The sequence below is a fragment of the Cornus florida genome, unplaced genomic scaffold, assembly GCF_030987335.1.
Source record: "Cornus florida cultivar Cherokee Brave unplaced genomic scaffold, ASM3098733v1 CherokeeBrave_3.0.0_Hap2_Chr07, whole genome shotgun sequence".
NCBI lineage: Eukaryota > Viridiplantae > Streptophyta > Magnoliopsida > Cornales > Cornaceae > Cornus > Cornus florida.
The window spans coordinates 68539344-68562320 of record NW_026775577.1 but is presented as its reverse complement, the minus strand read 5'-3'; the positions used below and the strand labels follow the sequence as shown (position 1 = coordinate 68562320).

The 22977-nt window shown below is 35.0% G+C and overlaps 1 pseudogene; it reads right to left on the bottom strand.

Annotated features, from left to right (window-relative positions):
* Positions 1 to 14817: 14817 nt before the first annotated feature.
* On the bottom strand, positions 14818 to 17265 carry LOC132266284 (pentatricopeptide repeat-containing protein At2g26790, mitochondrial-like; annotated as a pseudogene).
* Positions 17266 to 22977: the final 5712 nt, after the last annotated feature.

The following is a 22977-nucleotide window of genomic DNA, read 5'->3' as shown; positions in this document are numbered from 1 at the left end:
TTTGGGTAACACGAGTCTAAATTCAAACAAACAAGGCAATTTGAACTTCCTCCATAGCTTTCGGTCTCTGATCACTATCAACGAGTGAGACCGAGTCAGTATGAAAAACTGCGAGCCGACTCGGAATCGCTCGAACGGGACTTCCGGCGACATTATGTTCTCTCCTCTCATCGTGTACCAATCCCACAATTGTTGCTCGTTGGAGAGTATCTCGATGAAGCTCTGGTGTTGGAACCGAGTCAACTCGCGATTTGACTCAATGGACTGTGATCGTGAGAACAGAGAGTTGTGGATGTATCTGAATGAATAGAGGGGAAGGTAGTTTTGGGAGATTAGGGCAAAGTAGAAGTTCGACAAGTCGTCGAGGAGTGCGGTGGCTAGAAGGCGGCGCGCGGTGGAGATGAGCGTCGGAGAGCCGACCTCTGTTTTCTTGGCGGGGATGAAGCGACCGGTGAATACACCACCACAAATCACGCACACATATATATCATCAAGTAAGGCCTATTTTGCTGAAATTAACATATAAAAGGAAGAGGTAGCTAAACAAGGATGCCATGAACAGAGGTATCATCATTGAAGTCAGTTAATATTTGACCACTTCTTGTTCTATGGAGTCCTCAGGCAAACGCACTTCATACAAAGGTGAACCTAGGGGTAGGCGAAGGTGGGCTTCAGCTTACCATACTACTTTAAGCCCAAACCAAAAAAATAAAAAATAAAAAATAAATAAAATAAAATTTGTTAATGGTATCCCACCCCAAATTAGCCCAATCCAAAGTTAGCCCACCCCATTCAAAAATGTTGGATCCACCCTTGACTTCATATGAATTAATCCCTATGGATTAACAAGCTTTTTTCTTGTTGCGTACATATGTTGCAGAATCCTTTCTATCCCTAACTAGTATAACTGCTAATCCTAGAACAACACCTATTACATCTTTCATCCTAAATATCTCGGCAGTTATTTCATCTCTGATTTGTTTTGCAACTGTTTTTCCATCAATAACCTTTGCAGAAGTCTCAGTAGCCATTGCAACTGCACAAGAAATCAACTGAAAAAAAATTAAGCAAGTACATGAAGGTTTAACAGAAAAAAATAACTTTAAATCCACATGTGGATGAAATACAACAAAATTGGCCCTGTCAATCCATAATTCAGTATAAAGGAATTCTGCATCAAAGCGTAGAGAACCTCCATAATGTTAATTTCAGCGAAATAGGCCTTGCTTAATGATATATGTGCGCACGTAATTTGTGGTGGTGATGATATATGTGTGCGTGTGTATATATACGAACAATATATATATATATATATATATATATATATATATATATATATATATTAGTTGTTTGGGTTAGGGTCGGAAAGAAGGGAAAGAGAATAAATGGGTAAGGATTTTAGGTTTATCATATGGGTTTTAACCAATAATCCATTTAAACTTGTTTGATTTAAGGGTATTTAAGTCAATTGTATTTGTCAATTTTATATTTAAAGGTAATAAAGTCAATTCACCATTATAAAGGTGTCTTTGTCTATTTTATCAAACATAAAGGGGTGTGATTGTCCAAAAAAAAGGATAATTTTCATCTACACGTACTTATGCCAAACCTAGGAGTGTTGGTGTACTTTACCCTAAAAGAAAATAAAAACATTTACATGTTGCTTGAGTTCGTGGTTGTATGGGTTTAGGGATATCTGGAAAATAGGGATTTGGCCAAAGTTGTGTCAACCACGAACTATCACAAGGTTCAACTTCCGCTGCCATTCAAAGTTAGTTTTCTCTCTCTCTATCAAATATTACCAAGAACCCTTTTCAATTTCTCTCTCTAGAAAGCACACAAAACATCTATGTTAGTTGTTGATATTATTAGATACTCTCTCTCTAGAATGCTGTGAATTTGTAAATTAATCTGAAGACAAGATATTTTGCCAATGTATACCGATTTTCCTTGTGGGTTTCTACTACCAGGTTGGTATGTTGCAGCAAATTGATCAAATTTTCTCAATTTATTCAATTTAAATCAGATTCGACGCTTGCCCAGTTGAGTCCTTACTTGTCAGACTTAGTTTCTGATGAACAACTATATGCACCAAAAACCATAGTTCTTTAGGTTATCACATAGCGGAATTGGATTCATCTAGGGTTATTGAAATTCTGAACAATTTAAGAAGAGAAACCAGTTTTGCATTTTCATTTTTTCGTGAATTGAAGGAAAATGGGTTTCGGCATACCGTTGGATCTTACATGATGATTATTAGGATACTATGTTATTGGGGTTTGGATATGAGGTTGGATTCAATTTGGTTGGAGGTTATTGGTTCGGAAGAAGAGGATTTGGGTTTCAACATTTTGGCTTTGTTTGAAGCAGTTATGGAGGGGCTTAAGGCCGAGGGGCCCAATAAGTTAGTTCGAGCATTCGATACATTGGTTAAGGCTTATGTTAGTCTTGGCATGTTTGATAAGGCCATTGATACTTTGTTTAGAACAAGAAGGCGTGGATTCATACCGCATATAATGACATGTAATTTTCCTATGAATAGGTTGATTATAAGTGGTAAAGTGGATATGTCTGTGGCCATTTATTAACAAATGAAGAGGCTGGGTTTAAGTCCTAATGTCTACACCTATGGTATTGTGATTAAGGCACATTGTAGGAAAGGCGATCTGGAAGAGGCTATTGACATCTTTCAAGAGATAGAGGAAGCTGGAGTAACCCCTAATATCTTTACTTACGCGGCTTATATTGAAGGGCTTTGCACACATCGGAGGTCTGACTTGGGGTATCAATTGCTCCAAGCATGGAGTGAGGTAAATGTGCCAATCGATGTATATGTTTATACTGCTGTGTTTCATGGGTTTGCCAAGGAGTTGAAATTGGAAAAAGTGAAAAGTGTCTTATTTGATATGGAAAAATAGGGGCTGGTCCCAGATGCATACAGTTACATTGAATTAGTTCGAGGATACTGTACGATCAGGAATATAATTAAAGCTTTGGCTATCCATAATGAAATGGAGTCAAAGGGTATCAAACCAACTGCACGATCATTGGCCCAATCCTTCAATGTTTGTGTCAAATGGGTTTGGCTGCAGAGGCAGTAGACCAATTAAATAACTTTAAATACTTGGGGATTTTCCTGGATGAAGTCTTTTATAATATTGTGGTCGATGCTTTCTAAAAATTGGGGAAAATGAAAGAAGCGTCGAGGATGCTTGCTGAGATGAAGGGTAGGAACATGGTTCTAGATATTGTGCATTACACAACTTTGCTGAATGGATACTATCTTCATGGAAAACTTGCTGATGCGTTGGATTTACTTAAGGAAATGAAACAAATGAAAACCTGATATTGTTACTTACAATGTTCTTGCTAGTGGGTTTGCTAGAAATGGCCTTGCACGAGAAGCACTTTACCTTCTTAAAAATATGGAGGCAGAAGGCTTGAAACCCAGCACTATTATACACAACATCATCATTGAAGGCTTATGCAAAGGGGGCAAGGTGAAGAAAACTGAGATGTTTTTCAATAGTTAGGAAGAAAAATGTTTTGACAATTATGCTGCAATGGTTAATGGATATTGCAAAGTAGACTACACAAGAGAGGCCTATGAAATTTTTAAGAGGCTTTCTAGGTAAGGAATCATATTGAAAAAGAGTTATTGTTTAAAACTTTTGACAAATTTATGTATTGAAGGTGAAAATGACAAAGCCCTTTTGCTATTTGAGGCAGTGCTGTCTTCAGATAATGCCCCTTGTAATATAATGTACAGTAAGCTTATATCTTCTTTTTATCTGCCAGAGATATGATAAAGGCTCAGCAGGTCTTTGATACTATGGTTGGAAGAGGGTTGACTCCTGATGTCATTACCTACACAATGATGATAAATGGTTATTGCAGAGAAAATTGTTTGCGAGAAGCCCGTGATCTTTTCAATGATATGAGGGAGGTATTAAACCTGATGTTATCACTTACACGGTTTTGCTTGATGGCCATTTTAAAGTAAATTTGAAAAGGGCTAGATCCTTTCTAAATGCAGAAGGGAAAAAGGAAGTAATAAAGGACATTTTGACTTTTCGGAATGAAATAAAGGATGCGGAACTAAAATCTAATGTTATTTGTTACAGAGTTTTGATTGAAATTTCTATAAATCAGATAACCTTCAGGATGCTATTGGCCACTTTAACGAAATGATTGATAGAGGTCTAGAACCTGATACAGTGACGTACACAGCTCTTATTTGCGGTTATTGCAGCCAATGAGACATGGATAGAGCTGTAACCCTTGTTGATAAGATGTCTTCTAAGGGTATACAGTCAGATACATGTACCATGACAGTATTGCACCATGGTATTTTAAAGGCCAAGAAAGTGCAGCTTTGGGATTAAGGATTGTAGTGATTCTCATAGGGTAGATGAACCCAAATCTACATATTAGTGCCATCAAACATATTTTCAGGTAGAGTGTGATAAAATATTCTACGGATCCACGTTTTTTTTGTTTCATTTGGAAATACTTAGTGAACATTTTTCATTCTAGTGAACAATGGCCTTTAATGTAGCTACAGGCCTGAAGAAATAAAAAAGTGTCATGGCCTGTGCAGTGAGACACTTGGAAGTTGTTCATTTAAAGGTATTGAACAGCTCTTTAGCCTCAAAGAAGCTATCTATGCACTTAAATGTTTTGACTCAAATAGTTTACATATATATTCTCAATTTATATTTCATTTTGTATATCTTACTTGTATTTTTTACCCCGGTAAATTGTATATATTAATTGTAGTTTTTCCTTTTAGTTGGTGAAAGAGAAGAAGAATTATTGTTTTATAGATATTTAGTCATGAATGCATCTAGCATGTCTTCCACCTATATTTGTCCGATATTTGAATATCAAATGATGAACTCTAATGTTTTCCCTTGTCTATTAATTGTCTATTTCTTGACGATTGACTAAAGCTGTTATGATTTTTCTTTTAAAACTGACATTTGGAAATCATATGTCATGTTTGGAAAACCAACTCAAGCCCTTTGTTTGAATCAATGGAGGAATCATAGTAGAAACACTCTTATATAATTGATAATATCTGAATGAAAATGAAAGTTGTTTATACTAGACTAGCAGGATAATTAAAAATATATAGCTTAGTTATGTGTTGGATACAGGATGGAATTTGCCAAGATAGAACTGACATATGATGGACACTACAGGCATTTTTTTTTTTCAGTGGTAGGCTCTAAACAAGGGTTTATTATTGAACAAACGAACTTCCCAAGCTTGGTTTCTATTGGTACCGGCTATAATTACCCCAAACCCCAGGGGAGGTAAGTGTAATTACCCACTATTACTTACTAAGGCTATTTCAAAGTTGGAAGAGGAGTTCAAGCAACTCTTGGCATCTTATAGGTTTGCTCTAGCATTCTTAATGATGCCTTCTGTGATTTGTATCTGATATCTTTAGCTGCTATTGTTCCTTTAACTGCCACCCCTCATCTTACCATAAGAAAGCATCATAATTTTAGTTAAGCAATACACTACTACGTGTCTTTTTACCTTTACTCACATTTTGTGGCATTTCCCATCAACACAGACCACTTCTCTCTTCCACACTAGTGCATCTCTTTTGTAGGTGGCCAAGCATCTTAGTCAGTTTTTCTCTTTTTTATCTTGAATTCATGTTACTTCCTCTATCCCGTGAATGTTTTTACTCTAATTTATCCTTTCTTTCGTCGCCACATATTAGTTTCAGAATTTTGATTTCAGCCAAGCTCATCTTATGAACATCCTGGATCAATGTTGTTTGGCATTTTTTCCCATATAGCATGGCTATTATTGTGATTCCTTTTACTCCTATAACTAATTTTTGTATGATTCTCTCTGGACAATTAAAATAAAATATTTTCGTAATCTTTTTCCTGTGACTTTAGTGTGTCAATTTTCTTTCTTTCTTTTATTATTATTATTATTATTAATTTTTTAAGGTTAAAAGGATTTGAACTTCTGGATATGTTGCTTTTCCCGAGTCTCTTCTAGTTGCTAAGGGGGATTTTTTCTTAAGACATTTTATGATGTTTCTGGGTATTGGTTGCCAATCATGTGCATGTAATCATATATCATATTTCTGGTGTTTATTTCAAGATATTAATCAAAAATCAAGATAATTGACCAATGTTTCACTTCTGTGCTATCATTTCTTTAATTGAAACTATTTTGTATCTTATAAATACCTTTCCTTACCTAATCTGCATAAACAGATCGTAGAATGTGTTTTTATCAAAGACATTATTGATTCTCTTCAGAGTTCATAATTTGTTACTTCTTTTGTGTTTTATAAATTCAACTATACATGATGCATCTTTAAGACTAAACTAATAATTCATGAATTAAGACACAGTTTTCCTAGCCAAGTAGGCTGCAGTTATTTATTTTTATATTCCTTTTTTCAGCGAACTCGTGGAACTTGATCATTTTTTTTTAAGTGTCTCCTAAATGCACTATGATCGTCATCAGGATCGCCACTGAACCAGGGTGACTCTGGAATCAAGAGTAATCATTCTGAGCACCACAATAATAGCTTGGAAAATGCTATTTATACACCTCCAACTCTCATACCACCAAGAATTTTGCCATTGCTGCATGATTTAGCACAATAGATGGTTCAAGCTAGTCACCAACAACAGTTACCGAAATATACAGGTAACAACTTCAATTTTCACTTCATGTTAAGTTCAGTATAAAGAAACAATTCAGAATCTGTTTGAGATCCAGGACGGACATGAGAATATGACAAAACATGAACATTATTATAAAGCATTTAAATATAACAAAACATGCTTAAATAAGTAAACATCAGTTCTTTTTTTTGAGTTTAAAAAAAAAAATATATATATATATATATATATATATATATATATATATATATAAAGAAGTGGTTGACCCTTTTTGAGTCAAGTCAAGAGTTTCGATTATGAGAATATGACCAGATATTACACCTTGCCTACAACTATTCAGGCCCAAACTTTTAACTTCAAAGAAAAGATTGATGCATGCATTAGCTGCAACTTATATCCGTGGAACAATCGATTGTTGGGGCCTGAGGCTACCTTGCCCAAAATTAAAGGGCCCAAAGTATTTCAATTTGGTTATTTTAAATTAGCTGAGGTCTGTGTAGCCTACTTCATATCTGCTTGTGTGGAAATCAAAGTATTCATTTTTCTAATGGAAAAGTAGTAAATAACAATTCATAAGCAACATAAATAAGAAGCATATGATATAATTATGCATAAGGAATAAGTTGATATCACCCATTGTTGTTTTCCCCACAAAGCAACAAAGCTAAATGAGTTGAAAAAAATTATGGACTGTATAAAGGTAGAGAGCTTACATGATTTTATGAAGATCTATCTAAGATAACTACTGTCAGCTCCATCTTTAAGCATCAAAGGAGCACAATGCAGACTGTGTTTGCCATAGAGATATCAGGGTAACTTCAACATAGCCATGAATCAAGGGTTAGGAGGCCATTAACCAATATTACTTCAAATTGTTGGCTGCGTGATAAGTTGTCTACCAAGCATTCAAACCTAAAGATATTTAAATCAGGTTTTGTAACGACCCTAGATTTTTCAACCCAGTGTGTCATGTGATGACCCGAACCAGATCCAAGATGCGGAAGCAAAAGAAGAAAAAGGGCCTCAACAGATGTACGTTATTCTTAGGGCACAAGAATGGACTCTCAAAGAGTTTCGAGACTCAACGAAAACAAAATGATGAGAAAGGCATCAAAACCCTACAAGAGAAGAGCCTACCCCAAGAGGAAGGAATTTAACTTTCAACAAGTCAAATTAGATCTAAAACATCATAAAACATCCTTTGGTAACTTCACATGAAGTACCAAGGCCAAAGGAAGTGAAATCCCAGATGAACCATATCCCGGTTCAAACCAAATCTGACACCCTCTCACTAAAACAAGGATATATTGAGCTATGAGAAAATTCTGAAACTAAAACTGGTACCATTGGAAAGATAACAAAAAATTAATGAATTTAGACTCAAGAATCACCTAATTTGGAGTTCGGACGGAAGAGATATCAAGCCCTAAAGTCGAAGGAAGGGAAACCCTATCCCGGTTCGAACCAAACTCTGACACTACCTTACTAAAACTTGAATATCTTGAGCTACAAGAAGAATCTGAAGCTCTAATTGGTACCATTGGAAAGCTCGTTTTGACGCGGTCAATTTAGACTCAAGAACGGACCAATTCGGAGTTAAAACGAGTGAGATATGGCCCATTGAAAAAAAAATGTCTGGAGCAGGAACAGTGTTCTCGAGCGCCCGCCCAAGACCCGCGGGGGCCCGCCAAACACGGCAGATTCTCGCGGGCGCCCGCTAAAACACTGCGGTGTTGCAAATGACACTGGTTTGTGTGTTCCTTTCAGCTTTAAGGTCACTAGTGTGGCGTGTTGTGTGGGATACTCGGAGATGTACTCTGTAGTTATCCTAGTTTTGCCTTTTGTTGGTTGGGGCTGGATTTCGGGGACGAAATCCCTTTAAGGTGGGAAGGTTGTAATAACCCGGATTTTCACGGATAATTTTTTTCCGTTGTCTTTTCCTTTTTGGGTTCGATTTTCCATCACTTGATATCGTCTCGAGTACTCTGGAATGATTTCCAAGACTCTTTTCCTTGGATTGACAACTTCCTTTGGGGATTGTGTCATTTCCATATTTTATTTTTCCGAACACTATTCACATTTTGTCTTTTTCTCGTTTATCCTTTTTCCTTTCACAACCTCACTTTTTATGCTCGGATTTGATTCCGGTTTTGCATGCATTCATGATATTTGATTTCCATGATAGTGGTATTTTTACTTTTCTAGAAAAGCATGTTGATTGCTTACTTCCTTCATAAAGGGGCATTAATGCATACTTTAGTGTAATTCTTCTTAACTTGTGAAGTTTTAGTGTAATTAAATAAAGTAATTATTTTTCATCTTGGGGACCATTTTGCAATTAAATTTGGAAGATATTTTCAAAAAGAACCTTTTTACTATTTTTGAAAATTGTGACAAGTGTCACACTCTCATTGGTTCACTTGTTGACATTTGTGTAGAAACACTTTGATGCATTGGATGATGACATTTAGAGGGTGAGGATTCACCCACATGTTGGCCTAGGATTGGTGCACTTATTGGCTTGGATGGTTGACAAGTGTAGGTGTGGGATTAAGCCTAGGAAGGAGCCATGGATTGGTGACAAGTGTAAGTTCACAATTTAGTCTTGCAAATATTTTTGGGCCACTTTGGGATTATGGTTTTAAAGGAGGGTTTTTGTGCAATTGACAATAGATGTGTGTGTTAACCATGGTGTAGGATCACATAGTGAGTGAAGGATTTCTATTTCCTCCACTCACACATTTTCACATTTCATCTCTTTCTTCCTCACCACAAAACCCTAGCCTCCATGGATGAAGCTTGAAGCTTTAGGCATTGACCTTGATTTTTGAGGCCCTTCCACTTACTTTAGACCATAAAGCTTGGAATACTTTTTGTTCCCCTCATCCTCCTCTTCAAAACCCTTGAAGTATCTAGCCTAACTCCTAGTTTTGCTTTGGTATCTAGGGATTCAATTCTCTAGTGAGGTATTGATCTATTATTTTGAAGTATTTTTATGTCATTATTGAGTGTTTTACATGCATAGAAGAGAAGGACTCTTGTATTATGCCCTTAAACTATTTTAACTTGAAATAAATCTTGTCAAATTAAATATATACATGAAAATATAATCAATTATGTTCCATTTAGTTTTGGTTTCCTGTAATTTGGATTTAAAATGAATTAGTTATGAATTTTTGAAGTTGCAAGCTAGTTGCTGGAAATTTAAATATTTTCTTATCTGGTCCGGAAACGAATTTTTATATGAGCTTTGTTGCTTCAATTACCTTGAAATTTTTACTGGAACCTTCCCCATGGACTTTACACTACTCAGAATTTTTTCATAATTTTAGAGCATTTCTAAATTTTTTAAAAAATCCGAGACTATCTGCTGTCCATGTTTTTATTGCAGCTGGAAAACACATTTTTAGATGATTTATTTCACTAACCTTTTGACATTGGATCATGGCTTAAATTTCCAGTTTTACACTCTCATATGTTTACTTCCAAAATAAATTAGGTTTGCCCAATTTGGATGTCAAATGAATTTTTCATGAATTTTCAAATTTGGAAGCTACAGGCTGAAAATGTGTTTTCTGGGCAGAATTTGTTTCAAAGTTGTGGGTCAACACTGTTTCAATTGGAAGAAAATTTTATTAAACTAAATTGATATTATCAAATTACAGTGTTTAAGCTTTCATTAGGCTTTGGATTCATTCAATTTGGATTAGAACTGAATTTTTATGAATTTACCAAGTTGAAGGTAACAAGCTGAAATATCTGTCTTGCGGACCAAAAATTTAGGGCGATTTCATTTCGGTGGTAATTGGGATTTTCATTCCAATTGAGGTACGAAATGTTTTCAGATTTATATGTGTTGTATTGAGTGTTTCTCATGATTATACAACTTATATGTATGCCTTGTATCAAATTTAGAAAGTTGGTAATTTTTATTTCTTTGTATAAGATTTAAAATTCATAATGATATATAACTTTGATTTGAATTGTGGCATGCTAGAAAATCATGTTTTAATATGTTTGTTAACATATATTAAATTGGTATTGATTGAATAAAAATTGCATATTTTATTTAATATTTATCTTTTGTGAAAGATTAAATCACATGGTCGTACCTTGCATGAAATTGACTTGTGATATACTTTTAAATTATGTCTTGGCATGTTATTTAACATACTTTAATTTGAGAGCATTTGGACAAGTATGAAAATCTAGAGATTTTAATTAAAATGATTAATTAAAATCTAATTAAGGGTTCTATTGGCCTAATTAAGTGTTTAACTTGATATTTGTGATAACTATGACTTATGTTCTAGCATATGTTAATTTGGAACCATTTGATGTTGTTTTAGAAGTTAGGGATTTGATTATCATGATTTAATTAAATTTCACTTTATTGTTCTTATGGCCTAATCGAGTTTTGATGTGGTGTATGTAATGACCATGCTATATTATTTATCATGTATTAATTGGAGGCTATTTGATTGAGATTTGAAACCTAGGGAATTTAATTAGTTTATAGATTAAATTACGTTTCTATGGTATTGTTGATTAACTCATGTATTTGACATTGATAGTATGTTTAAAGCATGACTTTTGACTTATAATGAATTTATGAGTTTATGTTTTCAATATTGGATTATATTGTTATAGCGTGTAACGAATCGCACTTTGAAGATTCGACATTGTCATCCTATAGTAGTTGTGGATTTAGAGCATGTGTTGTGTGGATACAATCTACTTGTGCATGAAAGGTGACTTAGTGCATTATATAAATTACGTATAAGTTGTGAACTTATTTGATTATTTTGGAGTCTTGGGACATTATTACTATGATATGGCTAAAGTTCAGCTTTAGTGCGGGAGCTATGAGTTCTCCCCAATTGAGATAGTGCGCACTAGGGTGGTCTTCCCAGCGGGTTAATGCCCGGAATAACCAATTTGTTCTTGGTTTAGTCCGAGACGTGATGTCCAAGTCTTCCACTATTTGTTTTCGCATTCAATTCCAAGTTATCAATCATGTTTATATTGTGACTGTGGTTTTGGCTATTGGCGATTTGATGTTGTTAAGTACATTTATACTAAATTGCTATATTTGGTTGATTTAGCATTTAGATTTCAAGTTGATAACTTTGAGAATCTATATCTAGTTGCTTTGTGTAAGCATGTTTCTAACTAGTTACTTTGTGTAAGCATGTTATATCTTGTTGCTATGTGTAGCATGCTCTTGTGTTGTTGAAATTGCATAAAGGATGTGTTTTATGCTAAAAATGATCTTAGGTAGCTAGGATGCTCCCTGAGTCTCACCTTTGACATAGACGTTTGGTGGAATGAACCACAATGATTAAATCATGTACACTTGTAAAACGTAGGTCGATGCATGCTCATTTCCTACGAGTAGCTTTATCTTACTCACCCCTACGATACTGGGGCATATTTCAGGTACAGGATACAAGATTGGAGATTGCAATTGCTTGGGTGATTTGCTGAATTGAGCTTCTTTAGAAACATTCTTGTTCACATGCAAGTGTTAGCATGTTCATGATTTGTCTATGAAATGTAATTTTTCTAACTTGGAGGTCTGACATGTCAAATGTTGTAAATAAGTTGTAATAAGGCTATGGGCCATTGTAGCATGTTTAAAATACCATTTTACATTTGCGTGTATGTTCACATCATCACACAATAGCATATAATGCAATTTGATCATGCCATGGGGAGTCATTTTGATGCCTTAGGGATGACGTATATCTCTAGTGGCCACTTAGTTTCCTTCGTTTCCACATTTCGGATCCGTTATCGGGTCATTCTTTTGGTTCATCACAGGACACACTAGGTTGAAAAATCTAGGGTCTTCACACACTATGTGCTCTTATACCATGGTTAACACACACATCTTTGGTCAATTGCACAAAAACCCTTATTTAAAACAATAATCCTAAAGTGGCTCAAAAGTAATTTGCAAGGCTTAATTGTGAGCCTACACTTGTCACAAATCCAAGGCTCCATCCTAGGCTTAATCTCAAGCCTACACTTGTCAACCATCCAAGCTAACAAGTGCACCAATCCTAGACCAACAAGTGGGTGAATCTCCACCCTCCACATGTCATCATCCAAGGCGTCAAAGTGTTTCCACACAAATGTCAACAAGTGGACCAATGAGGGTGTGACACTTGTCACACTTTTCAGAAATTGCAAAAAGGTCCTTGTTGAAAATATCTTCCAAATTAACTTGCAAAATGGTCCCTAAGATGAAAAATAATTACTTTATATAATTATACTAAAACCCAAAAGTTTAGAATAATTACCAAAAGTCATGCATCCATGCCCTTTACAAGGAAAGTAAACACTTAACATGCTTTTCTAAGAAAATAGAAATGCACATTTCTAGGAAATCATACATCATGAGTGCATACAAAAATGAAATCAGAACCAAACACGAAAAGTGAGGTTGTGCCAACAAAGTGACAACCGAGAAAGAGACGAAAATGAATAGTGCCGAAAAATGAAAATGTGGAAATGACTCGGTCTTCAAAGGAAGTTGTCAATCCACAGGAAAAAGTCTCAGAAACCATTTCCGAGAACTCAAGACGATACTAAACGACAAGAAACCGAACTCAGAAAAGAGATTTCAACAAAAAATAATAATAATAATAAATAAAATAAAAAAATTCATTCGTAAAATTCTAAGGAAAAAAAGAAAAGAAAGAAATGACCGGGTCATTACATCTTCTAACTCTAGGTATGCAAGATAAAGTCCCAATATAAAGAAATAGACAAAAGTAGCACTTTTACCATGCTTGAGAACTGAGAAAATCTGTAAGAAGCACTGCATAAAGCTCACGGATGAAGTTTTCTAGCAAAATCAGGTGCCAATTACCAACACCACACTTATATGCTTTATCACATAAGACATTTTAAAATAAGGTAATAATAATATATATATATATATATATATATATATATATATATAATCATTTTTCTTGCTTCAAATACCATTATAAAATTAAATCGACTACAAAGTAAGTTTACATCCACTAAAATGAGCTTAACCTTCTAAAAAGGAACCTCCTGATTTGTATTTCTCTATTCTTTAAATACTAAACATGAACATAATTAACTCCTCACAATATCCAAAAATACATAAACTATGTAGTCTTTTATGCTATAGTTGCACTAGCATTTCTAATTTCCTCCTCTCCAATCATTTCTAATTCAGAAATACATTTCAAATTGTCCAGACTTAATTTGAGGAAGTTCCACCACCACCAACAGAAACCAAGCTTGGGAAGTTTTTCTGTTCCATAATAAGCCTACCATTGAAAAAAAAAAATGCCTGCAGTGTCCATCACATGTCAATTCTATCTCGGCAAATTCCATCATGTATCCAACACATAACCAAGCTATATATTTTTAGTTATCCTACTAGTCCAGTATAAACAACTTTCATTTTCATTCAGATATTGTCAATTCTATAAGAGTGTTTCTACTATGATTCCTCCATTGATTCAAACAAAGGGCTTGAGTTGGTTTTCCAAACATAACATAGGATTTTCAAATGTCAGTTTTAAAAGACAAATCATGACAGCTTTAGTCAATCATCAAGAAATAAACAATTAATGGACATGGGAAAACATTATAGTTCATCATTGGATATTCAAATATCGGTCAAATATAGGTGGAAGAAATGCTAGATGCATTCATGACTAAATATCTATAGAACAATAATTCTTCTTCTCTTTCACCAACTAAAAGGAAAAACTACAAGTAATATATACAATTTACCGGGGTAAAAAATACAAGTAAGATATACAAAATAAGATATAAATTGAGAATACATATGTAAACTATTTGAGTCAAAACATTTAAGTGCATAGATAGCTTCTTTGAGGCTAAAAAGCTATTCAATACCTTCAAATAAACAACTTCCAAGTGTCTCACTACATAAGCCACAACACTTTTCTATTTCTTCAGGCCTGCAGCTACATCAAAGGCCATTGGTCACTGCAATGAAAGATATTCTCTAAGTATTTCCAAATGAAACAAAAACAACGTGAATCCGTAGAATATTTTATCACACTCTACCTGAAAATATGTGTGATAGCACTAATATGTAGATTTGGGTTCATCTACCCTGTGAGAATCACTACAATCCTTAATGTCGAAACTGCACTTTCTTGGTCTTTAAAATACTATGATGCAATACTGTCATGGTACATGTATCTGGCTGTATGCCTTTAGAAGACATCTCATCAACAAGGGTTATAGCTCTAACCACGTCTCCTTGGCTGCAATAACCGCAAATAAGAGTTCTGTACGTCACTGTCTAGACCTCTATCAATCATTTCGTCAAAGAGGCCAATAGCATCCTGAAGGTTATCTAATTTATAAAAACTGTCAATCAAAACTATGTAACAAATAACATCAGATTTTAGTTCTGCATCCTTCATTTCATTCCGAAAAGTCAAAATGTCCCTTATTACTTCCTTTTTCCCTTCTGCATTTGGAAGGGATCTAGCCCTTTTCAAATTTACTTTAAAATGGCCATCAAGCAAAACCGTGTTAGTGATAACATCAGGTTTAATACCCCTCTTCCTCATATCATTGAAAAGATCACGGGCTTCCCGCAAACAATTCTCTCTGCAATTACCATTTATCATCATTGTGTAGGTAATGACATCAGGAGTCAACCCTCTCCCAACCATAGTATCAAAGACTCGCTGAGCCCTTATCATATCTCTGGCCTGACAAAAAGAAAATATAGCTTACTGTACATTATATTACAAAGGGCATCATCTGAAGACAACACTGCCTCAAATAGCAAAAGGGCTTTGTCATTTTCACCTTCCATATATAAATTTGTCAGAAGTTTTAAACAAGAACTCTTTTTCAATATGATTCCTTGCCTAGAAAGCCTCTTAAAAATTTCATAGGCCTCTCTTGTGTAGTCTACTTCGCAATATCCATTAACCATTGCAGCATAATTGTCAAAACATTTTTCTTCCAAACTATTGAAAAACATCTCAGCTTCCTTCACCTTGCCCCCTTTGCATAAGCCTTTAATGATGATGTTATGTGTAACAGTGCTGGGTTTCAAGCCTTCTGCCTCCATATTTTTTAGAAGGTAAAGTGCTTCTCATGCGAGGCCATTTCTATCAAACCCACCAGCAAGAACATTGTAAGTAACAATATCAGGTTTTAAACCCATTTCTTTTATTTCCTCAAATAAATCTAACGCATCAGCAAGTTTTCCATGAAGACAATATCCATTCATCAAAGTTGTGTAATGCACAATATCCGGAACCATGTTCCTACCCTTTATCTCAGCAATCATCCTCAACGCTTCTTCCATTCTCCCTAATTTGTAGAAAGCATCGACCACAATATTGTAACAGACTTCATCCAGGAAAGTCCCTAAGTCCTTAAAGTTATTGAATTGGTCTATTGCCTTTATAGCCAAACCCATTTAACACAAACATTGAAGGATTGGTCTAATGATCGCGCAATTGGTTCTGATACCCTTTGACTCCATTTCATTATGGATAGCCAAAGCTTTAATTATATTTACGATCTTACAGTAACCTTGAACTAATCCAGTGTAACAGTATGCATCTGAGACCAGCCCTTGTTTTTCAATATCAAATAAGACACTCTCCGCTTTTTCCAATTCCAACTCCTTGACAAACCCATGAATCATAGCACTATAAACATATACATCGATTGGCACATTTACCTCACTCCATGCTTGGAGCACTTGATACCCCGAGTCAAACCTCCGATGTGTGCAAAGCCCTTCAATATAAGCCACGTAAGTAAAGATATTAGGGGTTACTCCAGCTTCCTCCATCTCCTGAAAGATGTTAACAACCTCTTCCAGATCGCCTTTCCTACAAAGTGCCTTAATCACAATACCATAGGTGTAGACATTAGGACTCAAACCTAACCTCTTCATTTGTTGATAAATGGCCATAGATATATCTACTTTACCACTCACAATCAACCTATTCATAGGAAAATTACATATTATTATATGCGGTACGAATCCACACCTTCTTATTCTAAACAAAGTATCAATGGCCTCATCAAACATTCCAAGACTAACATAAGCCTTAACCAATGCATCGAATGCTCGAGCCAACTTATTGGGCCCCTCGGCCTTAATCCCCTCCACAACTGCTTCAAACAAAGCCAAAACATTGAAACCCAAATCCTCTTCTTCCGAACCAATAACCTTCAACCAAATCGAATCCAACCTCATATCCAAACCCCAATAACATAGTATCCTAATAATCATCATGTAAGTTCCAACGGTATGCCAAAACCCATTTTCCTTCAATTCACGAAAAAATGAAAATGCAAGACTAGGTTCTCTTCTTAAATTGTTCAGAATTTCAATAACCCTAGATGAATCTAATTCCACTATGTGATAACCAAAAGAACTATGGTTTTGGGTGCATACAGTTTGTTCATCAGAAACTAAGTCTGACAAGTAAGGACTCAACTGGGCAACCACTAAACCTGATTTAAATCGAATATATCGAATAAATTGAGAAAATATGATCAATTTGCTACAACATACCAACCTGGTAGTAGAAACCCACATGGAAAATCGGTATACAATGGTAAAATATCCCGTCTTCAGATTAATTTACAGCTTCACAGAATTCTAAAGAGATAGTATCTAATAAGAGCAACAACTTCCATGGATGCTTTATTTGCTTTCTAGAGTGCGAAACTAAAAAGGGTTCTTGGAAATATTTGAGAGAGAGAGAAAACTAACTTTAAATGGTAGCGGAAGTTGAACCTTGTGACAGTTCGCGGTTGACACAACTTTGGCCAAAACCCTATTTTTCAGACATCCCTAAACCCATACAACCACGAACTCGAGTGACAGGTAAATGTTTTTATTTTCTTTTAGGGTAAAGTACACCAACACTCCTAGGTTTGGCATAAGTACATGTAGATGAAAATTATCCTATTTTTGGACAATCACACCCCCTTATGTTTGATAAAATAGACAAAGACACCTTTATAATGGTGAATTGACTTTATTACTTTTAAATATAAAATTGACAAATACAATTGACTTAAATACCCTTAAATCAAATAAGTTTAAATGGATTATTGGGTAAAACCCATATGATAAACCCAAAATCCTTACCCACTTCTTCTCTTTCCCCTCTTTCCGACCCTAACCCAAATAACTAATATATATATATATATATACACACACGTGCACACATATATCATCACCACCACAAATCACGCGCACACATATATCATCAAGCAAGGCCTATTTCGCTGAAATTAACATGATAGAGGTGTTCTATGCTTTGATGCAAAATTCCTTTATACTGAATTATGGATTGATAGGGCCAATTTTTGTTGTATTTCATCCACATGTGGATTTAATGTTGTTTTTTTTCTGTTAAACCTTCATATTCTTGCTTAATTTTTTTCAGTTGAATTATTATGCAGTTACAATGGCTATTGAGACTTCTACAAAGGTTATTGATGGAAAAGCAGTTACAAAACAAATCAAAGATGAAATAACTGCTGAGATATCCAGGATAAAATATGTAATAGGTGTTGTTCTAAGATTAGCAGTTATACTAGTTGGGGATAGGAAGGATTTTGCAACATATGTACGTAACAAGAAAAAAGCTTGTCAATCCGTAGGGATTAATTCATATGAAGTCAAAGGCGGATCTAACATTTCTGAATGGGTGGGGCTAACTTTGGATTGGGCTAATTTGGGGTGGGCTACCATTAATATTTTTTTTGGGGGCTGGGCTTAAAGTAGTATGATAATTTTTTTTTTTTTTTTTTGGGTGAGCTGAAGCCTACCTTCGCCTACCCCTAGGTCTGCCTTTGTATGAAGTGCGTTTGCCTGAGGACTCCACAGAACAAGAAGTGCTCAAATATAACTGACTTCAATGATGATACCTCAGTTCATGGCATCCTTGTTCAGCTACCTCTGCCTTCTGTATGTTAATTTCAGCGAAATAGGCCTTGCTTGATGATATATATGTGTGCGTAATTTGTGGTGGTGATAATATGTGTGTGTATATATATATAATATATATATATATTAGTTATTTGGGTTAGTGTAATGACCTGGTCATTTCCTTCCTTTTCTTTTTCCTCAGAATTTCACGGATTAATTTTTTTCGTTGAAATTTCTTGTCTGAGTTCAGTTTATCGTCGCTTAGTGTCGTCTCGAGTGCTCAGAAATGGTTTCTGAGTCTCTTTCCTTTGGATTGACAACTTCCTTTAAGGACCGAGTCATTTCCACATTTTTCATTTTTCGACACTATCACTTTTTGTCTTTTTCCCTTTGTCACTTTGTTGGCACAACCTCGCTTTTCGTGGTCGGTTTTGCTTCCATTTTTGCATGCACTCATGATATATGATTTCTTAGAAATGTGTATTTCTATTTTCTTAGAATTTCTTAGAAAAGTATGCTAAGTGTTTACTTTTCTTGTAAAGGGTATGGATGTATAACTTTTTTTGTAATAGTCTTAACTTGTGGGGTTTTAGTGTAATTATGTACAATAATTATTTTTCATCTTAGGGACCATTTTGTAATTTAATTTGGAAGATATTTGCAAAAAGGATCTTTTTGCAATTTTCGAAAAGTGTGACAAGTGTCACATTCTCATTGGTCCACTTGTTGACATTTGTGTGAGGACACTTCGATGCCTTGGATGATGACATGTGGGGGGTGGAGATTGAACCACTTCTTGACCTAGGATAGGTGCACTTGTGGCTTGGATGGTTGACAAGTTTAGGCTTAGGATTAAGCTCACAATGGATGCTTAGATGAGTGACAAGTGTATGCTCCAAATTAAGTCTTGCAATTATTTTTGGGCCACTTTGGGATTATGGTTTTAAAGAGGGATTTTTGTGCAATTGACCAAGACTTGTGTGTGTTGACCATGGTGTAAGATCACATAGTGAGTGGAGGATTTCTAATTCCTCCACTCATACTTCATCTCATTGTTTCATTTCCTCCCTCACAAAAAACCCTAGCCACCATTAGAGGAGCTTGATGTTTAAGCTTTGACCTTAATTTTTGAGGCCCTTCCACTCACCTTTGACCATGAAGCTTAGAACACTTTTTGTTCCCCTCATCCTCCTCTACATAACCTTTGAAGGGTTTGCCATTTTGTGTTGATTTGCCTTGGATTCAAGTGGAACAATCCTCTTGTGAGGTAGGGGGTGTTATAGTTTATTTTCCAAGTCATTTTGATTGCTTTTGTAATGAAATACAAGTGATATGCATGTTTTAATGTTAATTCGAGAAATTAATGATTGTTGTAACTTGCATATAATTCACTTTTGACTTGGTATGTGGCATGGTCTTCACTTGATCCTTGTTATATAATTAATTGGAGCCATTTGAATGAGTTTTCAAATCTAAAGATTTAAATGAATTTAATTTGATTAAATTCTATTTAATTGTACCTTACTTGTTTTCCATTTTTGACTTGATATATGACATGACCATGACTTAGTTCTTGTCATATATTTATTTGGGATCAATCGAACAACTTTGAAAAATTAGAGATTTAATTAATTTAAATTATTTAAAATCTACATGATGATGTCTTACTCATTTTGCTCTTTTGATTTGATATATGCAATGAGCATGCTTTGTTGTTTAACATATATTAATTTGAGGTTATTTGGGATAGATTTGAAATCTAGAGACTTTCCATGATTAGGTTGAAAATCTCTTAAAATGTAGTATTCTAATTACCTTATGAGCATGCTACTAACTTGATTTATAATTAGTACTTGTGGCCTCTTAAAATGGTAATTGGACTTAACATGATATAAAATATCATTGATTTGCAAAGCTTGTTTAAATGTATCTTGTGTAGGTATATAGCTTGTTAGAATATTACAATCATTTACCTTAGAAGCTAGTTACTAAATTGAAACTTTTTTAGTGCTTGTGGCTTAGGATGGTAATGTGGCTCAATTGTTGTAAAATATTCTGACTTTATGTATAAATTGCATATTGAGGACATAACTTATCATATGCTATTTAGATTTAAATTCTAGGACATGAATTGTGTGGATTCAACCTCACTTGTGCATGAAATATGGTAACTTGCATTCGATTTTATATAAGTTTTGAACTTATTGATTTTGGAAAGCTTGTGAAGACATAAACTATGTGATGGCTAGGATTTGGCTATAGTACGGATATTAGAGTCTTCTAAGTCATAAGTGCGCACTAGGTAGTACCTTGTGGGTCGTAATTACCTAAAAATACTTGCTTGGTCTAGCGACCACATGTCCTAATCTTTCCACTATTTGTTTTCACATTTAATTTCGAGTTGTTAATCATGGATTACTTATAGCTTGAGAATTGATGTCTACTTTGGGTATTTGAATCCTATTTAGTATACTTGAACTTGTATACTTGCTCCGTAAGTTTACATTGCATTTAGTATACTTATGCCATGTATACTTACCTTGTGTGTACTTGTTTAGCTTAGTATACTTGTGTTTGTATACTTGATTTATGAGTACTATATATATATATATATATATATATATATATATATATATATATATATATATATATATATCTTATACTTGTGTATGTATGCTAGATATTATTTATCTCGTTTAACGTGATTTAGTATACTTGTGAGCATGTGTACTTGAATGTCGTGTATCATGTTTTAATACGGTTTAGTGTACTTGAGCATGTATACTTGCATGTCGTAGTTCATTTCAATTGCATGAGTAGCTTAGGATGATCCCTGAGTTTCACATTGACATAAATGTTAGGTGGCATGATCCTTTTGAACTGTTTTATGTTAGTCTAAAAAATCTATAAGAAATCGAATCTATGCATGCTCATTCTCTACGAGTAAACTTGTTTACTCACCCCGACGAAGACTTGGTTTGTGATGTTCATCATTGCTTGGATGATTGTACACTTAAAGGTTTTAATTCTTGTAAAGGTTGGCTTGAAATGCCACTTGTAGTCTTTTAGGTCAAAATACGTATATTTGATTTTGTTTATGTAATGTGTACATAAGTACACTCTATGCAATGTATTTGACTTGTATGTAATGAGGCCAAGGGCCAAAGACACTTTATGTGACATGTATGCAAATTTTTAACTTCATTGTTGCTTATGGAAGGTAAGAGATTTCATGCATGTTACATACAATATGCCATGAAACTGTAGGCCATTGTAGTATGTCTACTTTATCATATTACATATGCTTGCATGTTCACTTTGGCACACAATACCCTTCTTAATGAAACCAAAACTTAAGGTTGCATTTTTTTTGAGTTTTTACCCTATTCTGTTCCAGGGGCATTTCGGGTATTTTGCATGTGTTTTTTTCATTTTCGGCTACATGGTCGTGTAGAAAACTCGATTTCGGAGGGGGTTTCTTATTTGTGTTTTTCCAGAAAACATCATCTTGGCCCTCAAAACCCATTTTTTTTCCGAAAAATCCTTGCCGCCAGGTTTTTGCTGAATTTTAATACAAGTGTACTTGGTACTATTCATCGACTTTTTCTTGAAAAGCATGACGATCAATCCGAAACTTCCGGAGGTCTTGTGGGTGTATTTTAAGATTGCATTTTCAATTTAGGCAATTTAAAAACCTCCCGAAGCCCCATTTCCTTTTCTTAGGCAGTAGTTGTGACTGATTTTTACCCTCTTGACCTGATTTTCTTGAGGGCATTCTGGGCATTTTACAATGCATTTTTTTTGTTCCCGTTCATGTTTCCGGGTAGAAAACTTGATTCTAAGGGGGGTTTCTTCTTTGAGTTTTTCCAAAAAAGTCCGTTTAGATGCCCGTATTTACTCTCAGTTGCAGCAGTAGTGGGTCGGCAGCACTGTAGCAGTCCTGACCCTCGTCGGGACCTTTCTCCCACGTCCAGACTCCAAATCGAGTAAAAAAAAATTTAAACTTGACTAATTTTTCGTCGTCTATTCAATGGTGTGCTCGGTTATGCTCAGATATTTCTAAATAATTACTAGTTTACCCTTTTTGCTTTATATGTCCGTTTTTCTTTGTTTTGCCGTTTCTCCTTCGTCCGGACTCTGAATCATGCGATTTTTGAGTCCATCATGATTAGTTTTTCATTGTCTTTCCAGCGGTTTGCTCGGTAGCACCCGAATCCTTATTTTTTTCAAAATAACTATTTTACCCCTGGGGGCTTATGTGTCATATTTCTGATCTTTTGCTTCCGTGTCAGTTCTCATTGAGTTTCACGACCTCATGGAAGGTCATCAAAGTGTCTTAGAGGCGTGTTGTGCCTTGGGAGACATTGT